We start from the raw sequence: 13147 nt of genomic DNA on the forward strand, positions 1-13147 counted from the left end.
ACAATATAAACTAAAGTATTATGGACACTAAGTCTTCACTGAAGGCCAAGACCTACTGCATAAGAAATAAGAGAAAAAGATATCAATGAGCAGAACTGTGTTCCTTCTAACAACCAGGGTCATTCAGACAATTCAAACACCACTGCTAATAAAAGTGTGTTGATCAGTTCACTAGAATAAACCTAGAAAAAGTCATGTTTCTCCAGTGAATTTTGCACCATCCATAACACTGATATAAACTTGATTGGAGAAATAACACCTTTTAAGCCCTGTCAGAATAAAATGTTGTGAGGTTACTGAAAAGGATTATTTTTAATTTTAGTTTTATTAAGGTATAATGGACATACAAAATTATAAGATATTTAAAGTGTATATCATGGTGATTTGTATACATTGTGAAAGGATTCCTTCATGTAGTTAATTAACACATCCATTACCTTACACACTTAGCTCTTTCTTTCTTTTCTTTTTTTTTTTTTTTTTTTTGGTAAGAGCATTTATGTTCTAATTTCTTAGCAAATTTTAATTATGCAATACAGTGTTATCAACTATAGACACCATGTTTTACATTAGCTCATAAGACATTATTCATCTTATAACTGAAAGTTTGTGCCCTTTTACCAAATTCACTCTTTTCCCTCTGCCCACTGGCAACCACCTTTCTACTCTCTGTTTCTATGAGTTTGACTCTTTTTTTCAGATTCCACATGTAAGTGATACTATGTAGCATTTATCTTTCTCTGTTTGATTTTTGTGTATGGTATAAGAAAGGGGTCCAGTTTCATTCTTTTCCATGTGGCTCTCCAGTTTTCCCAGCACCATTTACTGAAGAGTCTATTGTTTCCCCATTTTATATTCTAGTCTCCATTGTAGTAAATCAATTGACCAAATATCCATGGATTTATTTCTGGGCTCTGTATTCTGTTCCTTTGATCTATGTGTCTGTTTTTATACCAATACCATACTGTTTTGATAACTATAGCTTTGTAATATAGTTTGAAATTAGGACACTTGATGCCTTCAGCCTCATTCTTCTTTCTCAAGATTGCTTTGACTTTTCAGGGGTTTTTGCAGTTGCATACACATTTTAAGATTGTTTGCTCTATTTCTGTGAAAAATTCCATTGGAATTTTGATACTGATTGCAGTGACTCTGTAGATTGCTTTGGGTAGTATAGACATTTTAACAATATAATTTTTCAAATCCATGAACATGAAATATCATTCCATTTATTTGTGTCTCATTCAGTTTCTTTAATCAATGTTTTTTCAGTGTACAGATTTTTCACTACTTTGTTCCTAGGTATTTCATTCTTTCTGATGCAATTGTAAGTGGGATTGCTTTCTTAATTTCTCTTTCTGATAGTTCATTATCAATGAATAGAGGCACAACTGATTTTAGTCTATTGATTTTGTATCCTGAAAATGTACCAAATTTGTTATTAGTTCTAACAGTTTTTGGTGGAGTTTTTAGAGTTTTCTATCTATATAATATCATGTCATCTGCAAATAGAGATAGTTTTACATCTTTCTTTCTGATTTGGATGCCGTTTATTTTTTTTCTTTCCTACTTGCTCTGGCTAGATCTTCTAATACTCTATTGAATAAAAGTGACAACAGTGGGCATCTGCTCTTGTTCTGGATCTTAGGGAAAATCAGTTTTTCACCATTGAATACTGTGTTAGCTGTGGGTTTATAATATATCGACTTTATTATGTTGAGCTATGTGCCCTATATACCCAGTTCTTTGAGAGCTTTTATTATAAATGAATGTTGAATTTTGTCACATTCTTTTTCTGCATCTATTGAGATAATCATATGATTTTTATACCTTAGTTTGTTAATGTGAATGTCTATTTCCTTCCCCAGGTTAGGGAAGTTTTCAGCTGTTGTTTCTTCAAATAAGTTTTCTGACCATTTCTCTCTCTCTCTCTCTTCTCTGCCTGGACCCCTATAATATGAATATTTGTCCACTTGATGTTTTCCCATAAGTCCCTCAAGCTGTCTTCATTCTTTTTTTCTTTTTGCAATTCTGATTGGATGAGTTTCTCTGCCCTTCCTTTGAATTCTCTAATTTTTTTCTTCTTCTTCATCTAGTCTGCTATTGAACTCCTCTATTGAATGTTTCAGTTCGATTATTGTTTTCTTCAGCTCTATTTTTTTCTTTTTGGTACTTTGCTATATTCTCTCTTTGTTGAAATTTTCACTTTGTTCATGCATTGCTTTCTTGACTTCAGTAAGCATATTTCTGACCACTATTTTGAATTCTTTTTTTTTTAAAAAACTTTTTTTTTTTTTTTTTTTTGCTGTACGCGGGCCTCTCACTGCTGTGGCCTCTCCCGTTGCGGAGCACAGGCTCCGGACACACAGGCTCCGCAGCCATGGCTCGCGGGCCCAGCCGCTCCGCGGCATGTGGGATCTTCCGGGATCGGGGCACGAACCCGTGTCCCCTGCATCGGCAGGCGGACTCTCAACCACTGCGCCACCAGGGAAGCCCTATTTTGAATTCTTTATCAGGTAAATCACTTACATTTCATTAAGGTCTGTTTCTGGAGTTTTATCATATCTTTGTTTGGAACATACTCTTCTTTTTTCTTCATTTTCTTTGACTCTCTGTGCTGAATTCTGCACATTGGGTAAAACAGCCATCTCTCCCAGTCTGGACAGAGTGGTCTTGTGTGAGAGATTAACCTTATTGCTCAGCCTGGCCTGAGCTATTTGTTGTCTCTGAAACCTTTGTGATTGTCCAAGCTGCCTTCTTTGTTCTTAGTGGCTCCCAGTAATTGAGGGTGTGCCAAGGCCCATTTCAATATGGGTATTTTCTCATTTGCCCAATGTACAGACATCACTCAACTAGTTTCTGGATTTCTTTTAGAGGAAATTGCTCTGTGTGTAACCATAGATTTAGTGTATCCAGAAAAGGAGGTGAGTTTAGGAGACTCCTATGTTGCTGTCTTAGACTGGGACTCTAATGAAGCTTTCTCAAAGAAAAGAAAGATAGCTGTGAACTTCCAGGCTGACATTTACCAAAAAAAAAAAAAACATTTTAACTGTTTAAGAATACCAGGTAGCAGGGCTTCCCTGGTGGCACAGTGGTTGAGAGTCCGCCTGCTGAGGCAGGGGGCACGGGTTCATGCCCCGGTCCGGGAGGATCCCACATGCCGCAGAGCGGCTGGACCTGTGAGCCATGGCCGCTGAGCCTGCACATCTGGAGCCTGTGCTCTGCAACGGGAGAGGCCACAGCAGTGAGAGGCCTGCGTACTGCAAAAAAAAAAAAAAAAAAAAAAAAAAAGAATACAAGGTAGCTTATTTTTCACCTTCCAATTATATTACTAATCAAACAATAAAGAAATGTGTCTTATTTATTTACTTACTTATTTATTTTAAAGTACAGTATTTATATTTTATCCAATGATATTTCTTTACTTCAGAAACCATCTGGAGGCCTCCTCAATTCTAATTTATTCTTAGTATTTTCCATTAGTGGATCAACTAACAAATCTTTTTTTTTCCATTTCCCCCCACAAAACACAAGGAAGAAATCTTTCTAAAGAGCATTATCTTGCTGTAAAAAATTTTATTTTCTTAATATGTTGAGTAATTTGTAAACAAATGCATTTCTTTTTATTCTACTGGCACCTTAAAAGAGGTAAAAAATTAAAATGTTAGTGTGAAAATATCAGTAAGTAATATTATTATAAATCTATCATTTGGATAAGCTGAATCAATTTGTAGGAAGGCAACACTACAAGTATATCTGCTATAAGAAAATCAAGCATGAAGATACCTAATCTTATAACAAATTTCAATGGGGAGATGCTTTCTCTCAATTTTGTTGCTTTGCCAAAAAAATTTACTGCAGGATTTAAATGGATCATTATTTTAATGCATTGAAATTGAATTTTACTTACCAAAAAAATTGTTTCATACAATTTTGTAGGTAGACATCTAATGCACAAAGCTAAGTATAACTGTATTAGTCTTGAATATGATTATTATTCAAGACCTGTACTTAACAGTGAAGACATTACTCTGTGAAAGTCCAGAGCCAATCAGAACATGAACATTCACCAGACAGTTTGAATCTCTCTTAGACCTGCTGTGTAAGAAGAATTGAGGAAAATTCACATTAAAAGCACAACTTGCTAAAATCTACGTACATGTATAAGGAAAGTTCACTTGATAGGCTTGTTTCATATTTTTTTAAATTTATTTTGCTGAAGTATAGTTGACTTACAATGTTGTGTTAATTTCTGCTGTACAGCAAAGTGATTCAGTTATACATATATAGACATTCTTTTTCATATTCTTTTCCATTATGGTTTATCACAAGATATTGAATATAGTTCCCTGTGCTATACAGGAGGCTTGTTTCATATTTTTAAATCTCTTAAGTGATATAGAAAAGAACAAACTTCACATTTATAAGAAAAACTTAAACTAATTCCCTTCTAGACCATAAAGTAAAATTATTAATAAAAGCCACTGAATTAGGAATTCAGTGAGTCTCAGTCCTGGCTTTTCAACAAAATAACACTGGACATCAGAAGATTCATCTCTCCTGTGCCTGTTTCTCATCTCTAACCAGAGCAGATGGGATGACAAAGTATTATATATAAGGTCTCTGACAGCTCCTTTTAAAAGGACTATAATTCCTCTTCTGCACAATGTTCTGCTCTATACCTTTTAGCAAGAGTAAATGGCACAAAATCCATCATAAGGAAATGATCCTTCACGTTTTCATTTTTGTAAACATTTCTCTTTCAGGGTTCGCAGCCAGTGCATCTCCATTTTTCCATTATCAGTTTTCCTCTTCCCAATGTAACTGTCATCATCAAATCTCTTTGCCTCAGAATATTCACCTGTTCATAGTCCCTTACATTCTTTTCTTTGTCTGTTCATCTGGCTCCTCATTTCTCTCTACTTTACTGAGAAAGAATACTTCAAAGACAGAAATTGTTAAGTTTAATAGAGTGATTGGCTGTCACAGACAGCCCAATAATTAAATACTGTCCCTAATAATATAGACTCTCAGTAATTATTAGAAATAGAAGAACACAAAGTGTCAAATTGTTGGATTGACCTTCTTAATCTCCAAGCAAGTCGTATTTACATAAAAGATAGGTTTTTCTACTTGTACAATAAAATACAATAAAATGTTAATATTTATAATACTAATTTTTTAGTATTTATGATATGTTTGTCTAGTTACAGCATACATAGTTTAGTATTTACATAATCTGTCTTTGAAACCTGAAAGGATGCAACTGTCAAATTTGATCTACATGGTTCCCTCTTGGGAGGCTAATGCAGCTAGGCAGTGCCATGGCTAAGGGGCAGCCAGCAGGAGAAAGAGGGAAGAAGAGCCGAGAGATCATCCAAAGGCAGAACACTTCACCCTGGGGAGGTGGCTGGAGCACACTGTGGCTTAGCTGGGAATAATAAACAAGTTGCCTTCCCAGTGTGGGCTGGGAGTGGTATTTACATGTCACCATGACTACCTTCCTGATCTTTAGGGCTCCCTGAGGAAGGAAGCTGCAGTGTGTGTGTGTATGTGTGTAGACCAAAGAGGAGGACGTGGAAAATGTACCAGGGAGACAGCCAAAGGGGAAATGGTTCTTAAGAAACAAACCAGATCAGAGGAAATGTATAATTAGGCTTAGAGTGGGAATTGAAAGTAGAGATGGTGTTATAAGTTGTAACACGTTGTATTGTAACACTATGCAAAAGAAGTCATGATTGTTATTATTTCGTGGGGTATGTTGAAGCTCTTCTGATACAGCCGGTTGCGCTGCTTAGCAGTGTTTTTGTTCCCAAAGGGTGTGAGTCTCTTACAGAAAGACAGGACTAACTTTCCTATGAAAGTGATGACATACAACTGGACACATCACAATCCCCAGGCTAGCTCTGTAAGACTAAACCACATTGTAGGCAGACTCTCACATGGCCCCAATGATCTCCACATCTCTGTATACAATAGAGGTTCTTATATTATTCCCTCCTCTTGAGTGTTGGCTGCATTTATTGACTCGCTTCTAAGGAATAAAAAGGCAGCAAAAGTCATGGGATGTCACCTCTGAGATTCAATTATAAAAAGACCATGGCTTCCATCTTAGGTGTCCTGCCCCTTCTGTCTTAGGTGGCTTGCTCTGGGGGAAGCCAGTGCCATGGCGCAAGACAGCCCTGCAGAGACACCCACTTGAAGAAGCTTGGAAGCAGATCTCCTGAAACACGTCAGCAGCCACGTGAGTGAGCTCAGAAGGAGATTCTCCCCAAGTTGAGCCGAGTTGACTGCAGGTCAGCTGACATCTTGACTGCAATCTCAACGGGAGGCTGAGCCAGAATCAACCCAGGAAGCTGTGCCCAGATCCCTGACCCACAGAAACCTGGAGATAATAGATGTTTATTGCTTTAGGCTGCTAAGTTTGGAGTAGTTTGTTGCACAGCCATAGAGGACTAATTCAAACCATGACAGGTAACACATAACATAGCTGAAATGCTATATAAGGTGCAGCGGAAGAGTTAGAATCAAGGCAGGCAGGGGTTGGGACAGGAGAGATGTGGACGGTGACACAGCTCATGGAGCAGCTGTGTTGTCCTGTGTGCCAGGCACCTTACAGACACACCTGAGGTTATTCTCATTACTCTGGAACACTGGAAACGTTCTCCCCACATCACACATGCATAACCTAAGGTTCAGAAGGGTTAACTAATTTGCCCGACTCTAGGGAATTCCCTGGCGGTCTGGTGATTAAGACTCCGCGCTTTCACTGCTGAGGACATGGGTCAGTCCCTAGTCAGGGAACTAAGATTCCACAAGCCCCACGGCGCAGTCAATAATAATAATAATAATAATAATAATAACAATAATAATAATTTGCCCAACTCTGTAGCGCTAGTAAGTAGCAGACACTGGTTTTGAACTCTGGTTTGTGAGCAGATATGATACATATACATGAAGGTCCTGCTTCTATTACGCTAATTGCAATGAATGACACTGGTAATGAGTGGAAAATCACACCCGATTGCACCTTTCAGACACATGCCTCACATTTCACGGGATAAGAGCTGAAGTCGGGTGTGAGCAGATCTCTGCAGGAACATGAATGGTGGCGGTGTGGGGCAGGGGATGGAGGAAAGCCCCATGTGGGTTACATCAGACACAACAGCACAGCCTCTGTTACCCCCCGGGACGGCTCTGGCTCTGGTATCAGAGTGACATGGGTTCAGACCAATTATTGGTTCTATGACCAGGACAGGTTACTTCTTGCTGCCATAGTTTCCTTATCGGTACTGACTCAACGAGGCCACGCATAGAAACTGCTTGGCAGAGAGTCAAGCATATGGCAGACACTTAATAGATGTTCACAACTAATAATACTATTATTATGGTTTTCTCTTCAAATTTGCCTTTCTGTTAATAAATATGTAATTACTAGTACTGCCTTTTATGCTCATTAGTCAGAGTGATTGTTTTTTTAAGGGAGGGAAAACTATTTCCCTGCAATAATTGGGTGAGAGAGTTGAGGCAGAAAAAAAAACTACACTAGAATATGAGAAAAGGGAAAGGGAAATAAAAACAAAAGGTGTGTGTTTGTGAGATAATGATTGTGAGAACAGTGCTGGGAGCAGAGGCAGGGAGGCATGTGGACTCTGTCTGCAAGGAGCAAAGGCTGCATTTTGTCCATCTTCCTATTGTCCTAACATCATCAGGCCCACGGTCCTTCCACGAATGCACAATGAGCTCTTTCATTCAGCAAACGCTACGCAAACTTATGGCGCACCATCACGCTTCCACGAGGGTAGCATCGCAGAGCTTCCGTTCTAATAAGGCAAGAGAGGCAATCAACACATAATACACAGAGTAAATCTACATACACAAAGCATGAGTACATTTGGAAAGTCATAACCGCGAGAGAGATTTTAAAGCAGGAAAGGGGGCTGGAAAGACCAAAGAAGGGGTCATGCTGCCTAAACCAGGGTGATCAGGGCATTGGTGGCTTCCAAGGCTGCCTTCTGAGTGTGGTGGGAGGGGGGAGCCTCTTTGGAGGGGTGCAGCCTGGGCGCGTCCACAGCGGAATGCTTGGGCGCGCAGTGCTGGCAAGGAGGCTGGCCAAAGCCAGAAGTGGCACCCCACCAGCTAGGTAGAGAGGGAACCCACCAGTGATTCGGTCCCTAGCAAAAGTTCCACCAGATCCTTGACCCCTTGGCATTCACCTTAAAAGTAGTCAGCGAATCTTTTTCACACATGGACAGGCACTTTTCAACCCGCTGCCTCTGCACTGGGACTTGGGGCCAGTGAGTGTGGCTGTGAAACCTTCAAGAGTGGAGTCTCGGGCTTCCCTGGTGGCGCAGTGGTTGAGAGTCCGCCGGCCAACGCGGGGTACGCGGGTTCGTGCCCCGGTCTGGGAGGATCCCACGTGCTGCGGAGCAGCTGGGCCCGTGAGCCACGGCCGCTGAGCCTTCGCGTCCGGAGCCTGTGCTCCGCGATGGGAGAGGCCACAACAGTGAGAGGACCGCGTACCGCAAAAAATAATAATAATAAAATTTAAAAAAGGGTGGAGTCTCCACAGACACAGAGAACACACTTGTGGTTGCCAAGGGGGAGGGGCCTGGGGAGGGATGGAGTGGGAGTTTGAGATGAGCAGATGCAAGCTATTATCTATAGGATGGCTAAAAAACAAGGTCCTACTGTAGAGCACAGGGAACTATATTCAATATCTTGAGATAAACCATAATGGAAAAGAATATTAAAAAGAATGTATATATATGTATAACTGAGTCACTTTGCTATATAGCAGAGATTAACACAACATTATAAAACAACTATACTTCAATTAAAAAAAGATTTAAAAAAAGAGTGGAGTCTCAGTTTCCCACAGCTCCCCAGCCCTCCCATATGTAAGCACCCCTAGTTTTCAAAGCCACGCGTTATGCAGGCTCGTCTTCCATGTGTAGGTCTCCAGGGCCAGGGGGCCCAATGTGGGGCTTGAACACCTTTCTCCTAAGGGAGGACCTCGCCTTTGTGATTTCCCCTCCTGCTGTGGGTCCCCTCACCGGGGGTGTGGGTCCAACTAGACTACGTCTCTGCCCCTCCTACCCATCTCCATATGATTTTTGTCTTTATATCCTTAGCTGCGGAAGAGCTGTCCTCCTGGTCTTCAGAGAGAGCTGCTCTCTATGGAGTCGTAGTTTCGGTGTGTCCATGGGAGGAGGTGAGCTCAGGGTCTTCCTACTCTGCCATCTTGATCCTGCCTTGTACCTTTTTCTGTTTATTCTAACTCACTCTTTTAGATGTATTGTGTGTGTGTGTTTTAGAAATACATTAGCACAATGGTAAATGAATACAGTGTATAAAAAAGTAAAAATATATTGGGGGAGTTAAATGAAAAAAGAAAAAGACATGTTTGGTTCTTTAAAAAAAAACAAAAACAAGTAATTTGTAGGGTGATACTTAGGCACCATGGAAATATTATTCTCCAATGACCTTTCACCTAGTAGCGTTAGCATTCATTGATGATCTTTGGCTACATCAATTATTTAAGTGGGAGCTGCAAAAATGATGCATTTTCTAGTTCTACCCTTTCTCCTAAATCTGTTTGCTGGCTTTGTTCTGGGAAGAAAGAGCTTTTTCTTGTTAACTGGGGATGAACTAGGACCACTGAATTTCAAAATTTCAGACTTTAAGGACCATTGTTATTTTCACCAAAGCTGCTTCTTTATGATTTTGTAGATTGTGCTTTGCATAACTCGAGTGGTGGGGGGCTGACATAGTAGTCATTGTAGACTGTGTAATTATTATGACAATTTTCTGGAAGACAGCAGAAAAGCTTCTTGAGGAAGGGTCCTCTTTTCTAATTTAGCCCGAGCTGCACTCGGGCTGGCAGCTGGGACACATGTACCCCCATCCCTGGCCACTCACCTTCAGACCTTGGAAATCAGCCTCTGGAAACCATTCTGGGGTGTTCCCCAGCTGTGTGCTTCTCCCCAGAACTCTGTCCCACCAGACACGTTTCTCCCATTCCCGGTTTCTTTCCTACCATCCTTTATCATCTACTGGAAGAGCACTGAGGCAACTCTGAATTGGGGGTGTTTTCAGTGTAGAGGAAGAAAGGGAAGGTACCTGCCATTCACTGATGTTTTGTGAACGATTCCGGATGTTTTGTGCACTCACCAGTTTTCAGAATCTTCTCTCTTCTGTCCTGTGCAGGAGTAAACAGTACCCACCATTCGTTTCTTTACCTCCTTCTATTTCTAGCAGACTAGAATTCTACAAAGGGGTACATTTTCCAATGTATTTATAGGCAACCAGGAGAAATGGCAAGACATTTTACTGAGAAACATTTGCACACCTAGTCAGTGATGCTTAGTGAAAATCGTCTACATCTAGTGGGATGGAGCAAAGTGTCTTCTTATGGACTCATTAAACATCTACAGGGGGCTTCCCTGGTGGCTCAGTGGTTAAGAATCCGCCTGCCAATGCAAGGGACATGGGTTCAAGCCCTGGTCCAGGAAGATCCCATATGCCACGGAGCAACTAAGCCTGTGCACCACAACTACTGAGCCTGTGCTCTAGAGCCCACAAGCCACAACTACTGAACGCACATGCCACAACTACTGAAGCCTGTGCGCCTAGAGCCTGTGCTCCGCAACAAGAAAAGCCACTGCAATGAGAAACCTGTGCACCTCAACAAAGTGTAGCCCACGCTCGCTGCAACTAGAGAAAGCCCGCGCACAGCAACGAAGACCAATCACAGCCAAAAATAAATTAATTAAATAAATAATTAAAAACAAACAAACATCTGTGGGGTCGCTCTATTCCCAGCTCAGCTAGAGCAGCTGTTTGCTTAAAAGCTGTCACGTCCACCTCCCCTTTGTGCTCTGTGTTTCAGCAATTCCCCGAATGATGGAAATTTTCAGCTCTTTCTCTCGCCCTCTTGCCCAAGGAACCTGCTGGCAATTACAGCCTTTCCTTGACAAGGTCCTTTTGACACAGCCCACTGATGGCAGTTGCCTCCAGGAGGGTTCAGCCGTTTTAGGAACAGGGTGACAGTCAATTGCTTCGATTTCCACTTGTTGTTAAAACTTTTCCAGGACTTTTCAAGGTGGTCTTCTTGTACCATCATGACAATTTTCTTTTCTCACCATGGGTGCTGTCATGTATAATTAAGCTCTGTGCTCCAGAATGAAGTCAGAAGTGGTGATTACATTACCATCAGCTGAATGCCACCAACTCTATCCCTATGAAATTTAGAGAAGCTTCATGCGGTGACTTTTATTTTTTGCCCTCTTTTAACAAGAACTCAGTTCATACACCTATGAAACATTTCACTTTAGAAATTAGAAGACAGGTTTGAGCCACCCTGTCTGTATCTGGAAATCAGAGTTTTTTCACCTTGGCACTATTAACATTTTAGGTTGGATAACTCTTTGTCGTATAGGGTGTCCTGTGCATTATAGAATGTTTACCAACATCCCTGCCTCTACCTGCTAGATGCCAGTAGCACACCTCTCCCAAGCTGTTACATCCAAAAATGTCTCCAGTTATTACCAAATGTCTCCTGGGGGGCAAAGTTGTCTCCAGTTGAGAATCATTGTCCTAAATGATAAAGTATTGATATAACTGTGTTCAGTTTGGTAACATACATTTCTTTTTTTGACATTTTTATATTCTTTTCCATTATGGCTTATTACAGGATATTGAATATAGTTTCCAGTGCTATATAGTAAGACCTTGTTGTTTATCCATTCTATATATAATAGTTTGCATCTGCTAATCCCAAACTCCCACTCTATCCCTCCCCTTCCCCCTTGTCAACCACAACTCTGTTCTCTATGTCTGTGAGTCTGTTTCTGTTTCATGGATATGTTCATTCGTGTCGTATTTTAGGTTTAAGTGGTACCATATGGTATTTGTCTTTCTCTGGCAGTCTTACCTTACTTAATACGATAATCTCTAGGTCCATCCATGTTACTGAAAATGGCATTATTTCACTCACTTTTATGGCTGAGTAATATTCTGTTGTATATATGTACCACACCTTCTTTATCCATTCATCTGTCGATGGACATTTAGGTTGTTTCCCTGTCTTGGCTATTGTAAATAGTGCTGCTATGAACATAGGGGTGCATATATCTTTTCAAATTATAGTTTTGTCTGGATATATGTCCAGGAGTGGGATTGTTGGATCATATGGCAACTCTATTTTTAGTTTTTTTAGGAACCTCCATACTCTTCTCCATAGTGGCTGCACCAACTTACATTCCCACCAACAGTGTAGGAGGGTTCCCTTTTCTCCGCACCCTCTGGTAACATACATTTCATTGTTTTATTCTTACCTGTAAAAGCCTCACAAAATCTCTGCCTTGCCTAAAGGTATAATGGAAATAAAGTTCTTAATCTTACTTATTTTTCTACAGAGTTATCCAAAGTGATTCCTAATGAGTGTAACCAATTAAAGGGATAATAGGGAGGGGAATACTTCTTTTCTGTATAATAGACTAAACAATGCCAGTTTATTCACTGTGGGTAACTTTAAAAATACCAGAAGAAATGGGTAAAAAATAAGAACTTGTGCCATTTTGTCACATGATTAACCTGTTGATTTGTTTTTCAGAGTAAGATATTTTGGAAACCTAAGTTTAATAGCAATTCTACCACCATTAAGACTAGGTTCCCTCTAAGATGATTATTCCAGGACCTAAGATGATACAATGATATAGGCTGATGGGATCTTCCAGGCAACCTCAACACAACTCTTCACTGGCAGCCAGGACACTGAAACCCCTTGCAGTACAGTAGTGTACGTGTGTCTGTGTGTGCCTGTGTGTCTCTGTGTGTATGTATGTGTGTGTATGTGTGTATATGTGTCTGTGTCTGTGTATGTGTGTACGTGTATGTGTGTATGTGCATGTGTGTCTGTGTATATGTGTATGTGTGTGCCTGTGTCTGTATGTGTATGTGTGTGCATGTATGTATATGTGTATGTGTGTGTGCCTGTGTGTCTGTATGTGTGTGCCTGTGTATGTGTGTTCGTGTGTATGTGTGTACATGTGTGTATGTGTGTGTGCATGTATTGTGCTTGTGTGTGTGTGTGTGTGTGTGTGTGTGTGTGTGTTCCGTGCTGTCATGGTTCTCCAGCATTCTC

Source organism: Mesoplodon mirus (genome assembly GCF_964341445.2).
Source record: "Mesoplodon mirus genome assembly, chromosome: 12".
Classification (NCBI taxonomy): domain Eukaryota; kingdom Metazoa; phylum Chordata; class Mammalia; order Artiodactyla; family Ziphiidae; genus Mesoplodon; species Mesoplodon mirus.